The sequence below is a fragment of the Monodelphis domestica genome, chromosome 1 (assembly GCF_027887165.1).
Source record: "Monodelphis domestica isolate mMonDom1 chromosome 1, mMonDom1.pri, whole genome shotgun sequence".
In the NCBI taxonomy this organism is placed as follows: domain Eukaryota; kingdom Metazoa; phylum Chordata; class Mammalia; order Didelphimorphia; family Didelphidae; genus Monodelphis; species Monodelphis domestica.
In genome coordinates this window covers 751,615,568-751,634,144 of record NC_077227.1, presented here as the reverse complement: position 1 = coordinate 751,634,144, position 18,577 = coordinate 751,615,568, and the positions used below count along the sequence as shown (strand labels likewise).

The window sequence follows — 18,577 nt, the reverse complement described above, 5'->3', positions numbered from 1 at the left end:
CTTTAATCTTAATGAAGATTTTTCCAGTCTTAGTGATTACTGCTTCATTTTCTAGATGCTCACAAACCATCATTGTAATTATATGTTCTCAAAATTTGTCCAAAATGAAAATTTGCTAGCTTTCTATTTTGAAGATTCTATTTTCTATTTTCTTTTTTTTTTTTGCTTGTAGTTTCACTGCACATTTTTTATAAGAAAAACAAAAACAAAAGCCTCACAAACACGTTTGTCCAGAAAATTAAAACTTGGATCTTGCTGTCGTGTCTGATACCATGATCTTCTATGTAAGTTTTTTAAATAAAGTTATTTCTATATATCTTTTGTAGTGTGCATGTGATTAAAATACTAAAACAATCCATACTATCGCCCTTTCATAAGATATAAAGTGTCAAGGAAAAAAAAACTTCAAAAAAAAAAACACAGCTTGGTAGTACAATTAATTTTCAGTACTTTGCTTTGTGAAGCTTTATCCTAATTGTTACAAAATCTTCCTTTTTCTGCCTCCCAAATCACACAGAGTAAGCAAAATAGTCCTATTAAAAAAAAAACACAAAATACTTCATAATGCTATGCAACTCTAGGCTCCCCACCCTATTCATTCATTTGTTCAACAAAAATCAAGTGTTTACAGTAAATATACCATAATGAAAGACATAAAAATTCACATTAACCTGAGGATAATTAAAATTCTACTCCTTTTTTCCTTGAAGTAGCCATTACAGTTATTACCTAATATTTAATCAAGCACAGAAGTTATAAATAAACCTCAGAACAGTGGATTCTTCTGCATTATTACAAGCAGAGGTGAAAGAATAAAACCATGTCAATCAGATATACTTCTAATAAGGATCTAGGTTCATTCATTTAGAGGTCTGAAAGACCCTGGAAGAGGACTTTAAGATCATGACAACATCAAACCAGTAATGTAAGCTGAACCCATGTCTGAACTCCAAATATCTATCCATATAACCTCCATGTGATGTTTTAACTGACTGCTCTGTGCTTTGGTTTCCTCAGTTGTAAAATGAGGACAATAACTGTTCTGCTTCCTTTAAGAGTGTCAGAAGAATGAAATGAGATCCAGGATACAAGAAGCACCTGAGTTCTCTGTAAGATGTAAGGATACACTAGGTCCAGAACTAAATGAAAACACTCCTGATCTAAGTTGGTATTAGCATAATCAAATTATGAATTCTTTAAAAAGTGGTCAATTAAAAGTTACTTGGAATAGTCCATGATACCTTTTTCCTTGTTATTTGAGGATACTCCTAGACAATGATGTCCTACACTTTTGTATTTTTGGGTCCAGCCACCTGAAGGACCTCTGAGGCCATACTTCTGATCTGGAGAAAGAGACAAGTCAGCTTTCTGTCCAACAAGCATTGAACATATTTTGCTATAGGAAAGAAAGAGCCTGAAATAAATGTGTTTTTTTTAAGTATATAAAAAAATAAACTCTTGTAAACAACATTATCATCAGTCATCTTATAGTTTAGTTCCAAAGTAGGTTACTGCCCAAAATGAAGGGAAAAAAGGGAGCATGGCACCTGGAAATGGTTTTTGTCATTTGGTCAACTGGGAAAAAAAAAGTAGGGTGGTCAATCACATGAAAATGTGGTCAAGATCAGTATGAAGGGATGATGGGAGGTGAAAGAGATAAAGAAACTTAGAAAGGAATCATCTCATTCCACTCAAAAGCATTGAGCTTAGATTTTGCCCCCAAGAAACCAAACCCAGTCACACAAAGAAATTGCATATATGAAAATCAATTGATGCCCCAAACAAAAAGACCATTGTGTTTTCTAAAGAAAGCTAATGAGTAAAGCAAACCTTTTATAATGATGCACAAACATTTGAGAATACTTTCTAAGAGGAGCAGTACTACCCATTTTAGTCCCTTTATAGTTAGCAGCTGCTATTTTTTCTTCTGCCTACAAGACAAAATTTGTTTTTTTTAACCTTAAGACAAGGCAATATAATATATATAATCAAGTCTTCTAGTAAAAACGCTGTACTTTAGGCCACATAAAAATTTAATTCCCAACTCTTTAAAAACCTAGTAATTATCATATATGCACCTATTTCCATTCTTGGCCTCAGCATATCTGATTGTATGCTGAAGTCAACAAGATGAAGGCTTAACTGCTTGGGACAGTGGCTCCACCTCTGCACCAGCATGATTCTTGAGCTCCTTGGGTTCTTGTGCACCAGGTGAAAATGAGGCTGAATAATCTGGTCTATGAGGAGGTGGGCTGGGCATAGGAGGATAGTTGCCTGGAAATCTCATCTATCCAGAGGGCTTTTCTGGGCAGCTTCTCAACAAATATATCTCAGGAGATTGATGACAGATCTGGGTTCTTCGCTCCTCATGATAGCACTACCAGACACAATTATATTAGCTCCTGCCTCTGTACATTTGTGAATCGTGTCAGGACCTACTCCACCATCTACTTCAATATCCAGAGAGAGGAACTGGGTCCTCAGCCAATGAACCTTTGGCATCATGTCTTCCATGAACTTCTGCCCTGCAAAACCAGGTTCCACCATAATAACTAAGGCCATATCTATCTGATTGGTCCATGGTGCCAAATACTCAACCATAGTGCCTGGTTTAATAGCAAGACCAACCTTCATCCCATTCTCTCAAATGGCTTTAATAAATGCTCCAGGGTTCTCAGTAGCTTCCAGATGAAAGGTATATTGATTTGCCCTGCTATAGCCATTGGCTTTACCCTCTGTTCTGGTCTAGAAACCATCATGTGAATGTCAAAGAAAGGGTCTTGGCCTAGCTGCTTTCGAAGGCTTTCTACTACAGGGTGACCAAAAGTGATATTGGGAACAAAATGCCCATCCATTACATCCAGGTGCAGATAGTTGGCCCCGGAATCCAGCATCTGGGTGCACTGGCCCCCAGGCAGGCCAGGTCACTATTGTGGATGGACTGGCCAATTTTGCAGCCTGAGGCCATGGTGGGTGCTGATCCCCCATGGACTATGCTTCTTACAGAGTGATTCCATTTTCTTTGCTTAAAAAACAATCAAACATTTATTCCCCTCTGGTTCTACAGTAACCCTCCTTCGTTAGAATCTTTAAAAAAATAAGACAATAACTTCACAATCACATTATCTAGTTCTTCCATTACCCTACCATTCTGTTTATTTAGGTCAGATGCTATGAACTAATCCCCATAATTATCTTGACTATGAATTCTCTCTTTCTTTTCTACCTTTTCTATACCAAAAATTATTCTTCTTAGAAGAAAAAACAATTTGAAATCTATGGTGAATAGTCCTACTTTATTTCCATCAATAGTTATTTTATGTTTTTGGCACAAAACATATGAGCTTATTTCATCCTTCATACCCTTTTTTAAATTGATCTATAATTTTTAAAAAAAATATGACTTTGGGTATTTCATTCTACCCTCTTTTGATTCTATCATAGAATCTTTTGGGAAAATTTATGGGGCCAAATAGCTAGGAATTGTGGCAGCCACACTTTGAAAGCAAATCTTCTGAATATGGACCCAGGATCTTGACTGTTATTTCTTACTAACTGTAAAGTTGGTTTTAGCAAGCATCAGTTATACTGAAGTTTGCAGATGATGTTATTTGGTTATATATTATCAAATACCCAAGACACATTCAAATAAAAATTTCAAGACTGAAGGAAAGGCTTGTGGTAATCTGTAAAAGGAGTCAGAATGAACAAAGAAATGAAACTGGAGGAAAAAATGATTATGTTTTACTGCTGGCTCAGAGATTCACTGACTTGGTGGAATGGGTGACAGTGATTTAAAGCCTCCAATTTCTCATATGAAAAATAAAAATAATAAAATAATAATAGTAATAAAATATAGTAATAAAAATAGTAATAGTAATAAAAATTATAGTAACTGTTACACGTTACATTTGAGGCTAAAATATATAAGAAACACTGAACATTGATCATGAAACCATTGAGGAAAAATATTTTGCCTTTTATATCAAGAGTTACTTGTATCCTAAAATAAAAAAAGAAAAGTTCATACATGAAGCAATTAATATCAGTCAAATACATCTTAATGTACTCTTTCAGAATAGTGACAAGCAGAGTAAAAAAATATGAAAGTATACTAATTATACTCATGATATTAATAAATTCCAGGGCTCATCACCCTAAAGCAGCCATGGAAAGATGAATGTCTACTTGTCCAAAGAAGTGAGAAGATTAATGTTCTCTAAGTTCATGAGAATTGGGTTAATTACAGAAAGGATACTGAAACAATTCCAATAATTCCAGGAAAAGTAAAAGATAGTGATGGAAATGTAAGCCAGGAATTGTCACCTAGAAACAGAATGGAACTATTTAATGAATGGGTCTATGAAAAAGTTCCATGAATAAAAAAAGGAATTAAAATTTTATTGTGTGTGATGAGCATATAATACAAAACCAAACAGTAAAATTTGTCTAAGATATATTGGATGGAGATCTGTTTATGAAATTGGACCCATTCCTTGTTGAGAAATTTGGACCCACTCATTGCAATGAGAAATGATAGAAAGGTTATTTTTAAGGAGACTGGATTTACTGATCATCAAAATTAAGCACAAAGAGAAAGCTCAGCAAGAAATGTCCTGGTGGGGAGATCTATAAATAAGAAGTTTGCTATCTTTCCTAAATGGTTGGCAAATTTGTGTACTACAAGTATAGCCCTGAAAATATCCTCAGGAATTATACAAATAAAATATGCTGGGAACAGAGGGATTTTGGACACCTGAATATTACCTACAATTTAGAGCAATTAACTTAATAAGTCATCATTCCTGATACTACAAATTTATAAGCTTTGAAAAACTTTCAATATATTATATAATTAGATTCGATTTTTAGAGTATATTATTTATATTTATATTATTTTATGTTATATATTTACCAAATAAAAAATGTACATATATTTGAATATATACACATATTTGTATACATATGCATGAATACACACATGCAAACAGTATCTCTATGTACATATATATATATATAAATGTGTGTGCACATGTATATGTGTATTTATATACAAGGGTATATATATATTTGTATATCTATATATATATACACATATATACATACAGACATCCATTCCACATCAAAAAGATTGGGAGCATTAATAACACTCTTCTGATCTAAAACATCCATGTAAAACTTTTTTGACCTCTTTTTGTACCAGGGAAATCTGAAAAAGTTTCTTTTTCTTTTAGGGGATGTTTGAGTTAAGTATTTGGTCATAAACTACATAGTTTCTAAATTTTTCTGTGTAGTCTGTTGCCTTTTCTGTGTTTTCTGAAGTTTCCTTGAAACTATCCCAAAATTCTCATTTAATACCTTTGGTCAACCTGTGATATCTAAAAATCATGATGAGTAAATTTGCAATTTGGAAAGGACACCAGTAAATATGTATACATAAACAATTATATATATAATTTAAAATTATATATATACATATATAATCAATTTAAGATTTTCAAAATACATTATAAATTTTATCTCATTTTAATGTAGAACAACCTGACAGTTAGGTGCTAATATTATTTTTATTGTAAAGGCAAAAAAAACTGAATAATGTAACAAATCTAGGAACTACTAAATGACATAAAACTAGCAAGTTTCTGAGGCTGAAATTAATTAAAATTTCCATAAAACCAGATCCTCTGCTCATTAATCCTCACCAATTAGCTTTATCATCATTTAGTAGGAGAAGTAGGAGGAGGAGGTGGGAGAAGCAGGAGGAGGGGGGAAGAAGAAGAAGAAGAAGAAGAAGAAGAAGAAGAAGAAGAAGAAGAAGAAGAAGAAGAAGAAGAAGAAGAAGAAGAAGAAGAAGAAGAAGAAGAAGAAGAAGAAGAAGAAGAAGAAGAAGAAGAAGAAAGAAAGAAAGAAAGAAAGAAAGAAAGAAAGAAAGAAAGAAAGAAAGAAAGAAAGAAAGAAAGAAAGAAAGAAAGAAAGAAAGAAAGAAAGAAAGAAAGAAAGAAAGAAAGAAAGAAAGAAAGAAAGGAGGGAGGGAGGAAGGGAGGAAGAAAAATAGGTGGAAAATGAAATAAAGTGTGAAAAATTGATACCAGTTAATTATATTTTTATGTACCAGTGATATCATCAGTACCATTTTTAGATCCTACATTTGGAAAATGGAATAGCTCTTCTTTATCATCCTCAAATATTTTAGGCATTATTTAATGTGTTACTAATTTTTATCCAGGAATCCAAATGGTCAAAATAAATAATTGCAAAGAAATCTTAGGTGCCTGGAAATTAAAGCAATTTTGATTGAGATTTCATGTCTTTCTTTCCTTCTTTCTTTCCTTCTTTCTTTCTTTCTTTCTTTCCTTCTTTCTTTCCTTCTTTCTTTCTTTCTTTCTTTCTTTCTTTCTTTCTTTCTTTCTTTCTTTCTTTCTTTCTTTCTTTCTTTCTTTCTTTCTTTCTTTCTTTCTTTCTTTCTTTCTTTCTTTCTTTCTTTCTTTCTTTCTTTCTCTCTCTCTCTCTCTCTCTCTCTCTCTCTCTCTCTCTCTCTCTCTCTCTCTCTCTCTCTCTCTCTCTCTCTCTCTTTCTCTCTTTCTTTCCCTGTTTTTCATGTCAAGTTCCAAAATATGAATACAGGTTGGGGAACCCTGGATGTTGTTCATACAAATGACCAAGGCCCACTGACTCACAAATGTGAAATTATACTGAGGAAAATATTCAACCAAACATGAGTCTATAGAAAAAGTCACATGGGTATTATTTTCTCTTTCAGTTGTTTTTTTTTCCCCCACAGATTCATCCTAGTGGGAAATTAAGTCAAAATGACAAATCATAATCTAGAAACTGTCTTGCACCTTTCTGCTGAAGTGGCATTCTATTTTTCCAACTCCTTCCAAGCAAGAATAAATGCTAGTGACATTCTTTCCTTTCTATCTGTTTTCTTTCTGGCCAGTAGAATGTTATGGTGTGGGCCTACAATTAGAGTTAAGAGGAAAAGAAACATAATAGTGATGTTGAAAGCCAAGAACTTTCTATGGAATATATATGTTCATGGCCCTGACTATAAAAACACAATTACTAGCTGACTGGGAAAAAGATGTCTTCAGCTTCAGGATCAACAAAGAAATAAGATGAAAGATATTGACTTTTCTGACTTCCTGTGAGTTATCATTGAAGTTTTTTTTTCCTGCTTAGAAAATTCCCCTACATACTCTGATCACAGAATCATAAATCGTTATACCAAAAAGGATTTTGGAACCAGGAAAATAAAAAAAATTAAAAGGCCTTTAGTATTTTGAATAAATGCAAAAATGAATTAATGAATGAATAAAAAAGCAGTATAATGTGATTTAGATGTGCCAAACACTATGTTAAAGCCTGAAAATACATGAGTTTTTGTTTGTTTTATGAGTCAGTCTATGTTCTTAGGGCATTCATTTTCTAATTCCTTATTAGCAGATATGTAATTTTTGGATATAAGTTAGAGGCTAAAGTTAAGTGGTCCTTAGGTTTTGTTCCAAGGTAGACTTTTTCACTGGACTCAGGATTGGGTTTGTCTCCCAGTGGTATTTCTCATTTTGGGTCAGTGGACATTGGTCACTTACATGCACATGATCTGGGATCCATCTACTTGCATTCATATTTTGGAAAAGAAAGAAAAAATGAAAGAAAGAAAGGAAAGAAGAAAAGAAGAGAGGAAGGAAGGATAAAAGGAAGGAAAGAAGGAAAAAGAGAAAGAAAGAAAGAAAGAAAGAAAGAAAGAAAGAAAGAAAGAAAGAAAGAAAGAAAGAAAGAAAGAAAGAAAGAATAAAGTGAAAAATAGAGGGAAAATTTGATACATTAATCATATCTCTATGTACCTGATATATTATTAGTTCTACTTTTAGGTTTGTATTTCGCAAAAGAAATATAACTTCTCTGGCATCTTCCAATATTTTAGACACTATTTAATGTATTATTCTTTGTTTTCCAAACATCCAAACAATTAACACAAATAACTGAGTCAAAGGTAGAATGGTACTTAGGACCCTGGGAAAGACACTTCATTTGTATGTGCTTCTGAGAACATCCTAGGTAATTTACTAAATCACAAGTCCCAAGTGAGCTACCTTGGTGAAAAGAACTCACTGTCCTAATGGAATCATTCATCTTTGAGGTATTTGTGCTCATAGAGAGACTTATTTGCCTTATATCTTTTTCTGCTATGTCCTCATGGCTCATCAGGGGATCAAGTAGGAGCAATTCTGGGCATGGCCTACTTATCAGGAAAGATGGCTATTTTGTAGGGAGGTTCTAATGGGCTAGATGTCTATTGTCTGATCATCTCTCAAAGGCTTGTAGCAATTAGGCCCAGAGAGAGAGGCAGAGACAGTTATGAAGAGAGATCTAGACAGAGTGACACAGAGGAAGACAAGATAGGTAGACTTAGACTGGGAAAAAAAGTCTGAAATTATTTTTCCTCTCCTAAAATTCACCTTACAGTTGGTGTTGAGATGGAAAGTGACTTTTTCCAAGGTAATATAACCAGTAATTGTCAGAGGCAAGGAAGGAAATGGGATCTATATTAAAATTAGTGTTTCTGATAACTAATGATAGAATAGATTTGGTTGCTTTAACCAACTGATCATTTCAATGAAAATTGCTAAGGCCATGTGTGTGTGTGTGTGTGCATGAACATGTGTTTGTATATGTGTGTGTTAAAATTTTGAATGATTCATAGTCCATGAGTGTAGTGACTTTTTCTTCCTGAAGGATTATGATCTCTCTGCTTTATGGAAAGAAAAGAACATTCTTCCACCTCTATGCATCCAAGCCCAAGTCTCTATGCTTACTAGACTGATCCTTAGGAAGCAGTTACAAAGGTCATCACAAAAGGCCCTGAAGTCTCCTCCCTCTCTACATCAGTGATTTTAAGATTTTTCCTAGCCAGACTGATTCCATAAGGGTTCATTTTACCTGGTTCTGTGTTCCAACGAGGCTTGTTGGATTGTGCTTTTTATTTCCCACCCAGAATCTCATTAGGCATCTTTGTTCAGCTTGGTGGTCCATTGGGGCTGGAGTTAGGAAGAAGAATTCAGATATAGCCTCAGATGTTTAACCTCTAGATATATTATCATATACAAGTTACTTCACCTCTGTTTACATCTGTTTCATCAACTATAAAATAGATATAACAATATCACCTATAGCCCAGTATTGTGCAGATCCGTTATCTTAAAAAAATAGTAGGAATTTAATGTTTCTTCTATTCTCTTCCCTTTACACAGACCTCCATCCGATCCCAATATGTTTGGAAGATGATTCCTTCTTAGCTATGTCCCTTGGAACCCCCTGGGTCCCTTTAAATCTTTTTTCAAGAACCACCTCTTTCAAGAGACTTTATGAGATTCCTCATTGTTATTGGTTCCTCCTCACACACCACACCATATTGATTTCATGTAAATATTGTATTTACTTGTCTGTAAAGGGGAAATGCAATGTTTATGTTGTATTTGATTTCACAATAGGATGTCAGGTCCGCAAGGCAGGGACTGTCCCACTTTTGGATTTGTATTATGATTCCAAGCAGTAAGCCTAAAACATAGTAGGTGCTTATTAAATTTGCATTGGTTAGATAATTCATTGTACTTATAACTTTTTCCTGATTCCAAGGTCAGTCCTCTATTTATTATGTCATCCTAGTCCATTTGTAAATGACAGTATCAATACCATGACTAGTTGTGATATAAGTGCCTTTGTTGCTAATATATTATGTCAGCATCATTTTGAAGCTTCTTGCCACAAAGAATTGGGAAATGTACAAGTGGTCTAGGGCTCAAGATCTAGTGTCCTTGCTATATCATTGATTGACCATGGGTAAGTGGCTCAAATTACAGAATCCTACATTGCTACATCTCTGTAAAACTGAATGGTTGAAGTAAGTCATTAAGTTCTCTCTCAGCTCCAAGGCACTGAGATTCTTAGAAAACTTCATTCCAGGAGCAATTTCATATGAAAATTGACTTTTAACACACTTTTTTTCTACCCCCCTCTCCTTTCTTTCTCTCTCTCTCTCTCTCTCTCTCTCTCTCTCTCTCTCTCTCTCTCTCTCTCTCTCTCTCTCTCTCTCTCTCTCTCTCTCTCTTTCTCTCTCTCTCTCTCTCTCATATTTGTCTCTATTTCTACTTTCTATGTCATTAAATTTTGTTTCTATTTCTCCCTGCCTCTCTCATTGCCTCTGTCTTTTTCTATTTGTCTTTCTCTATCCATCTGTCTCTGTCTCACTTTCTGTCTCCCCATCTTTGCTTATTCCTGTCTGTTTCTGTTTCAGTCTTTCTCTGTCTCTATTTCTCTTTCTCTGTCTCTGTCTGTCTCTGTCTCTCTGCCTGTCTCTGTCTCTGTCTTTCTCTCCCCTCCCCTCCCTCTTTCCTTCTCTCTTTCACACACACACAAAGGGGCTGGAATTTGTTCTCTATTACTATAATCCATTTTTTTTTATTTTTAACCATAATGGGGCATGGTAACATCATCAAACAGGAGAATGAACATTGTAAATGATTGGAAATCAGAGTTTGTAATGAAAGTACCATCTCATCCTTAACCATCATGACATGGGATTTTTCATGTTTAAGACAATAGTTAATGGAGCAAATCAGAGGTTCAAATTGTCCAGAATAGATTGACCGACTTGAACATAAACATGTCTGAGATTGGTATGTAATTGAATACCAATGATATATTTTTATGACTCCAAATGCATGTTTATTTTTCATAAGATTACATTCTATCCTGTCAGATACTGTTACATTCAGTCCCATACCATTTTTAAAAAATCCTTTAGAATGGCTGAATGATTCTGGATTGGCCAAGTGTTACAAATGGCTGAGGTGTGCCTGTGAGAGAGCAATAAGTGATTCCACTAGTCAACACAGTGCATAATGAATAGCCCCTGTGACCAGTTCTGTTGGACAGAATGACCACAGAAGTTTAGTAAGTGTTCTGATCTAAGTAAGGTACTTGGGGAAATAGAGGAGAACATGGAATTGGAGTTCAAGGAATCAAGTACAAAACCGGGTGCTTCCACTCCCTAGTTATATAACATTGGGACAGATTGCTAAATTTTTCTTGGCCTAAGTTTCCTATTATGTAAAAGACTTATACTCTATGATCTCTAAAATCTTTTTCCAATTTTAAGATCATGAGTCTAAGATCTTTAGATCATTTAGTCTACATCCCCAATCATATCCCCATCGAATCACATGATCAAGCAATTGTTTTTGTTCTGTGCTTCCACTCCCAAAGTTCTTTATCTGGATGTGGATAACATCTTCCCTCCCAGTTGTCCTGGATCATTGTATTGCTGCTAGTAGAAGTCCATTACATTTGACTGTGTTACAGTCTCTGTGTATAATGTTCTCCAGGTTCTGTCCCTTTTAATCTGCATCAATTCCTGGAGATCATTCCAGTTCACATGGAATTCCTCCATTATATCATTTCTTTCTGCACAATTGTATTCCATCACCATCAGATAACACAATTTATTTAGCTATTCCCCAATTGATGGACACCCCCTCATTTTCCAGTTTTTGGCCACTAGAAAGGGCATCCCCTCATTTTTCAATTTTTTTTGAAAATGAAAAAGTGCAGCTATGAATATTTTTCAATTTTTAATTTTTTAAATTTGAAATAATTTATTTAGACAATTTAGAATATTATTCCTTGATTACAATAATCACATTATTTCCCTCCCTCCCCTCCACCCAACCTCCCCCCAGACAACACAATTTCATTGGGTATTACTTGTGGACTTGATCAGAACCTATTTCCATGTTGTTGATGTTTGCACTAGGATGTTCACTTAGAGTCTACAACCCCAATCATACCCCTTCGACCCAAATATTCAAACAGTTGTTTTTCTTCAGTGTTTCTACTCTACCCAATATTCCTCTGAATGTGGATAGTGATTTTTCTCCTAGATTCCACCAAGTTGTTCACGATCACTGCTTTGCCACTAATGGAAAAGTCATTTACATTTGATTTTACCACAGTGTATCAGTCTCTGTATATGATCTCCTGGTTCTGTTCCTTTCCCTCTGCATCACTTCCTGGAGGTTGTTCCAGTTCCCATGGAATTCCTCCACTTTATTATTCCTTTGAGCACAATAGTATTCCATCACCAACAGATACCACAGTTTGTTCAGCCATTCCCCAATTGAAGGGCATCCCCTCATTTTCCAATTTTTAGCTACCACAAAGAGCACAGCTATTAATATTTTTGTACCTGTCTTTTTCCTTATTATCTCTTTGGGGTACAAACCCAGCAGTTCTATGGCTGGATCAAAGGGCAGGCAGTCTTTTATTGCCCTTTGGGCATAGTTTCAAATTGCCCTCCAGAATGGCTGGATCAATTCACAACTCCACCAGCAATGAATTAGTGTCCCCACTTTGTCACATCCCCTCCAGCATTCATTACTTTCCTTTGCTGTCATGTTAGCCAATCTGCTAGGTGTGAGGTGATACCTCAGAGTTGTTTTGATTTGCATCTCTCTGATTATAAGAGGTTTAGAGCACTTTTTCATGTGCTTATTAATAGTTTTTATTTCTTTAACTGAAAATTGCCTATTCATGTCCCTTGACCATTTATCAATTGGAGAATGGCTTGATTTTTTGTACAATTGCTTTAGTTCTTTATGAATTTGAGTAATTAGACATTTGTCAGAAGTTTTTGTTATGAAGATTGTTTCCCTTCTGATTCGATCCTGCTTCCCTTCTAATTTTGAATGGATTTGTTTTCTTTGTACAAAACCTTTTTAATTTGATGTAATCAAAATTATTGATTTTATATTTTGTGATTTTTTTTCTAGCTCTTGCTTGGTTTTAAAGTCTTTCCTTTCCCAAAGATCTGACATGTATACTATTCTGGGTTCACCTAATTTGCTTATAGTTGCCTTCCTTATGTTCAAGTCATTCACCCATTCTGAGTTTATATTGGTGTAGAATGTGAGATGTTGATCCAAACCGAATCTCACCCATATTGGCTTCCAATTTTCCCAGCAGTATTTTTTTTTATCAAATAGTGGGTTTTGGTCCCAAAAGCTGGAATCTTTGGGCTTATCATAGACTGTTTTGCTGAGGTCATTTACCCCAAGTCTATTCCACTTATCCTCCTTTCTGTCTCTTAGCCAGTACCAAATTGTTTTGATGACCACTGCTTTATAGTATAGTTTGAGATCTGGGACTGCAAGTCCTCCTTCCTTCACATTTTTTTTTCATGATTTCCCTGGATATCCTTGATCTTGTATTCTTCCAAATGAAATTTGTTATGTTTTTTTTTCTAATTCAGTAAAAAAAAAAGTTTTTTGGTAGTTCAGTGGGTATGGCACTAAATAAGTAAATTAATTTACATAGGATTGTCATTTTTATTATGCTTGCTCATTCTACACATGAGCAATTTCCAGTTGTTTAGATTTAGTTTTAATTGTGTGGAGAGTGTTTTGTAGTTGTGCTCATATAGTTCCTGTGTTTGTTGTGGCAGATAGATTTCCTAAGTATTTTATATTGTCTAGGGTGATTGTTAAATGGAATTTCTCATTCTAAATCTTGCTGCTGAGATGTGTTGAAGATATATAGAAAAGCTGATGACTTATGTGGGTTTATTTTGTATCCTGCAACTTTGCTAAAGTTGTTGATTATTTCAATTAGCTTTTTGGTTGAATCTCTAGGATTCTTTAAGTAGACCATCATGTCATCCGCAAAGAGTGATAACTTGGTCTCCTCCTTGCCTATTTTGATGCCTTCAATTCCTTTATCTTCTCTAATTGCTACTGCTAGTGTTTCTAGTACAATGTCAAATAGTAGAGGTGATAATGGGCATCCTTGTTTCACTCCTGATCTTATTGGGAATGCATCTAGTTTATCCCCATTGCAGATGATATTAGCTGTTGGTTTTAGATATATACTGTTTATTATTTTTAGGAATGACCCTTCTATTCCTATGCTTTCTAGTGTTTTTAATAGGAATGGGTGTTGTATTTTATCAAAGGCTTTTTCTGCATCTATTGAAATAATCATGTGATTTTTGTTGGTTTGCTTGTTTATATGGTCAATTATGTGGATGGTTTTCCTAATATTGAACCATCCTTGCATTCCTGGAATGAATCCTACCTGATCGTAGTGGATAACCCTTGTGGTGACTTGCTGGAGTCTTTTTGCTAGTGTCTTATTTAAGATTTTTGCATCTATATTCATTAAGGAGATAGGTTTATAGTTTTCTTTCTGTTTTTGACCTGCCTGGTTTTGGGATCAGTACCATTTTTGTGTCATAAAATGAATTTGGTAGCACTCCCTCTCTGCTTATTCTGTCAAATATTTTGTATAATATTGGGATTAGTTGCTCTTTGAATATTTGACAGAATTCACTGGTGAATCCATCTGGACCTGGGGATTTTTTCTTAGGGAGTTCTTTGATGGCTTGTTCAATTTCTTTTTCTGATATGGGGTTGTTTAGGTAATTTATTTTTTCCTCTGTTAGTCTAGGTAATGTATATTTTTGTAAATATTCATCCATATCACCTAGATTGACATATTTGTTGCCATATAGTTGGGTATAATAGTTTGTAATGATTGCCTTAATTTCCTCTTCATTAGAGGTGAAGTTGCCGTTTTCATCTTGGATACTGTCAATTTGGTTTTCTTTCCTTTTTTAATTAGACTGACCAGTACTTTGCCTATTTTATTTGTTTTTTCAAAGTACCATATTCAAGTCTTATTTATTAAATCAATAGTTCTTTGACTTTAAACTTTATTAATTTCTCCTTTGATTTTTAGGATCTCTAATTTAGTCTTCATCTGAGGATTTTTAATTTGTTCACTTTCTAGTTTTTTTTTCATTTACATGCCCAATTCATTGACCTCTGCCCTCCCTAATTTGTTAATATATGACCTCATGGATATCAATTTCCTCCTGAGTTCTGCTTTGGCAGCATCCCATAAGTTTTGAAAGGATGTCTCATCATTGTCATTTTCTTCAAAGAAATTATTAATTGTTTCTATGATTTGTTCTTTAACTGGTTTTGGAGAATCGTATTATTTAATTTCCAATTAATTTTTGATTTACCTCTCCATGTATCCTTACTAATTATTATTTTCATTGTACCGTGGTCTGAGAAGGTTACATTTATTATTTCTGCTCTTTTGCACTTGTTTGCAATGTTTTTTGCCCTAATATATGGTCAATTTTTGTGAATGTACCATGTGCTGCTGAAAAGGTTTATTCCTTTTTGTCCCTATTTATTTTTCTCCATGTGTCTACTAATTCTAATATTGCTAAGATTTCATTTACTTCTCTTACGTTTTTCTTATTTATATTTTGGTTTGATTTATCTGGTTTGGATAGAGGAAGGTTAAGGTCTCCCACTAAAACAGTTTTTCTATTTATTTCATCCTTGAGCCCCACTAGTTTCTTCTTTAGAAATTTGGGTGCTATGCCATTTGTTTCATATGTGTTGAGTACTGATATTTCCTCACTGTCTATACTCCCTTTTATCAGGATGCAATTTCCTTCCCTATCTCTTTTAACTAAATTTATTTTATTCTTTGGCTTTGTCAGATTTCATGATTGTGACTCCTGCCTACTTTTTATCATTTGATCCCCAATAGATTTGGCTCCATCCTCTTACTTTCATCCTATGCATATCTACCTTCCTCTTGTGTATTTCTTATAGACAGCATATGGTAGGGTTTTGGATTCTAATCCACTCTGCTAATTGCTTACATTTTATGGGTGAGTTTATTCCATTCACATTCAGAGTTATGATTAACAGCTCTGTATTTCCCAGCATTTCGATTTCTACTCCTAGTTCTGCCTTTACTTCTTTCACTATTTCCTTCTGCACCAATGTTTGTTTTTAATCAGTCCCCATAGTTCACACCCTTATTTTACTTCCCTTTCTACCCCCTCCTTTCTTCCCCCCCTTATTTTCTTTGCAGTCTTTTTTCAAACTACCCTCCCACCATCTCTCTCCCTTGTACTTCTTCCCTCCCCTCCACTCTATTTGTTGCCCTTCTACTTCCCTATAGGGTACTAATCTATTCTCTGCCCCAATGGATTGGATTATTTTTCCCTCTTTTGGCCAATTTCAATGCATGTAAGAATTGAGTATTTCCTATCTGCAACCTCTTTACCCTTCCAGTGTATTGATGATATCCCCCCTCCCACCATGAGCTTCTTTGTGACATATAAATTTACCTCCTTTTGTTTCTTTTCCCATTTCTTTTCATATTAATATCTTTTAGCTCTAGTTGTATACATATATATATACACACACATGTATATGTATTTATGCATACATATGTCTATATACATATTTTTGTCTTGTCATTTAATCCTATACAGTTTGTCACTGTTCCCTCTAAGTGTAATTCTTCTAGCTGTCTAGGTGATAACATTTTTAAGAGTTACCAATTACCTCTTTTCTGATAAGGATACATATAATTTGGAATTACTAGGTCTCTTAGAGAAAAGGTATTGTTTTTTGTTTGTTTTATTTTGTTTTTCTTTTTTCCCTCTTTTTAAATTACCTTTTGATGATTCTCTTGAGTTCTGTGCTTGGGCATCAAATTTTCTGTTCAGGTCTCATCTTTTCTTTACAAATCCTTGGAATTCTTTTTTTTTTGAATGACCATGCTTTCTCCTTTAAGAATATAGTCAGTTTTGCTGGGTAGTTGATTCTTGATTGTAGACCTAGATCCCTTGCTTTCTGGAATATCATATTCCATGCCTTTCTGTCCTTCAGTGTAGAGGCAGCCAGATCCTCTGTTATTCTCACTGTGGTTCCATGGTATCTGAATGACTTCTTCTTGGTAGCTTGTAATATTTTTTCCTTGGTCTGATAGTTCTTGAATTTGGCTTATAACATTCCTGGGTGTTGTCAGTTGGGGATTAAGTATAGGAGGTGATCTGTGGATTTTTTCAATCTCCAATTTCCCACTCTTGTTCTAGAACAGCGGTTCTCAACCTCTCAATTTGTAGCAAAGATAATACATAATGCATATTATCCTAAACAGTTTGTCACTGTGTATAATTGAAAATCTGTTACCCTAAAAAAGAACTACATTTCCCAGGAGCCCACTGACTTCCTGTCATTATGTACTTCCTGTAGACAGGGGATATTAGGGAAGGACATGAGGGGTCCCATCCTCTCTGGCTTGATGACATTAGGTTTGGTGGTTTTATGGCAGGCATTTAAACTGGATGATCAGCCATGGGTATGGGGTTTTATTTTTGTTCCCTTTATTCCTTTATTTCTAATGATCATTAATAAATCTCCTAAAATATAACATTTTTTATTATTGAGATCTAATTTAAAATTTTACATTCATGGTGACCAGAAGCTGGAGAAAAAATTCTCAATTTTTTAAAGATAGCCTAGAAAATTTTTCTCCTGCCAAGGCTTTTTGCCCCCACCACCCTCGCAAACTCTGAGAGAAACCCAAACTCTCTTCCACTGTTGTTGGACCTACTGGGCTGCTGCTAACTGCTGCTGTATTTTCAGAACTCACAAACTTGGAGTCGCTCTGAGGGAAGCTGGTGAATACCAGGTTGTCCTTTCCTTAGGCAATAATTAGACTCCACATGGAAGGGGGCCACAAGGGGGTAAGGGGAAGAAGTTACTCTTCTAAACAGGAAATAAAAATTGAATCAAATATCAAAATAAATCAAAAACATCAAAAAATCCAAATAAAAGAGAAAAGATAACTTCTGGATGAAAAATAGACTTTCAAAGTCTAATGTGTCAAAATTTTATGTAAAGGAAAAATAAACATATAACAGGCCCTTGAATCATGGCCTAATTAAAGTGATTTAAGCAATTTTGCACTCACCCAATCAGTAGACAGGACTACAGAAAGATTGACACATTATGAAAGATAGAATAGGGACTAGATTATAGGAGCCAGGTAGAAGCCAAATTTTAGATACTTGGTTGAATGTGAGACAAGAAATACCTGCCTTTGACATATGTCAAAACAGCCTCAACTTCAAACACCAAAGAAGTTCAAATTCTTTTGTCTTGACTCAAAATTTTATCAATACCATTGGGATTGGTTGGTCCCATAACTTTTTTAAACAATCAATGACATCATTTTAATAGTCTAAAGCTTTTTGGGGAATGCATTGACATTAGGGAAAATGTACTTTAAACATATTACCTCAAGATCAAAAAATTAAAAAAAAATCTTCTCAATATTGTTGACATGTGCTTTAAATACAAAAAATAGAGAAAAATAAAACTGAAATGCTATATTGCATATGCAAACAAAAACAATAAAAAAGTTTTAAAAATTAAAAATATATACCTTACAATCATTTAAACACTGTGTCAGCTAGGGAAAGATAAAATACAAAGGTTCCTCACCCAAAGATGAGATTCATTTTCTTTTCAACTTGGCCATGATCCCTGTAACATTTTTTTAATAAGGAATATATAGTATAACATGTAATGCACATTCAAGAAGTTTCAAAATCCCCAAGATTATAATAGTCCATTTAATTACAATAGCAAACAAACCCATTATCATTAGGATTCACATGTGTCTACTATGTTACATTTTA

General features: G+C 34.4%; 1 pseudogene; it reads right to left on the bottom strand.

Annotated features, from left to right (window-relative positions):
• Positions 1-1,416: 1,416 nt before the first annotated feature.
• On the bottom strand, positions 1,417-2,968 carry LOC100013211 (ribulose-phosphate 3-epimerase-like; annotated as a pseudogene).
• Between the last annotated feature and the right edge of the window lie 15,609 nt (positions 2,969-18,577).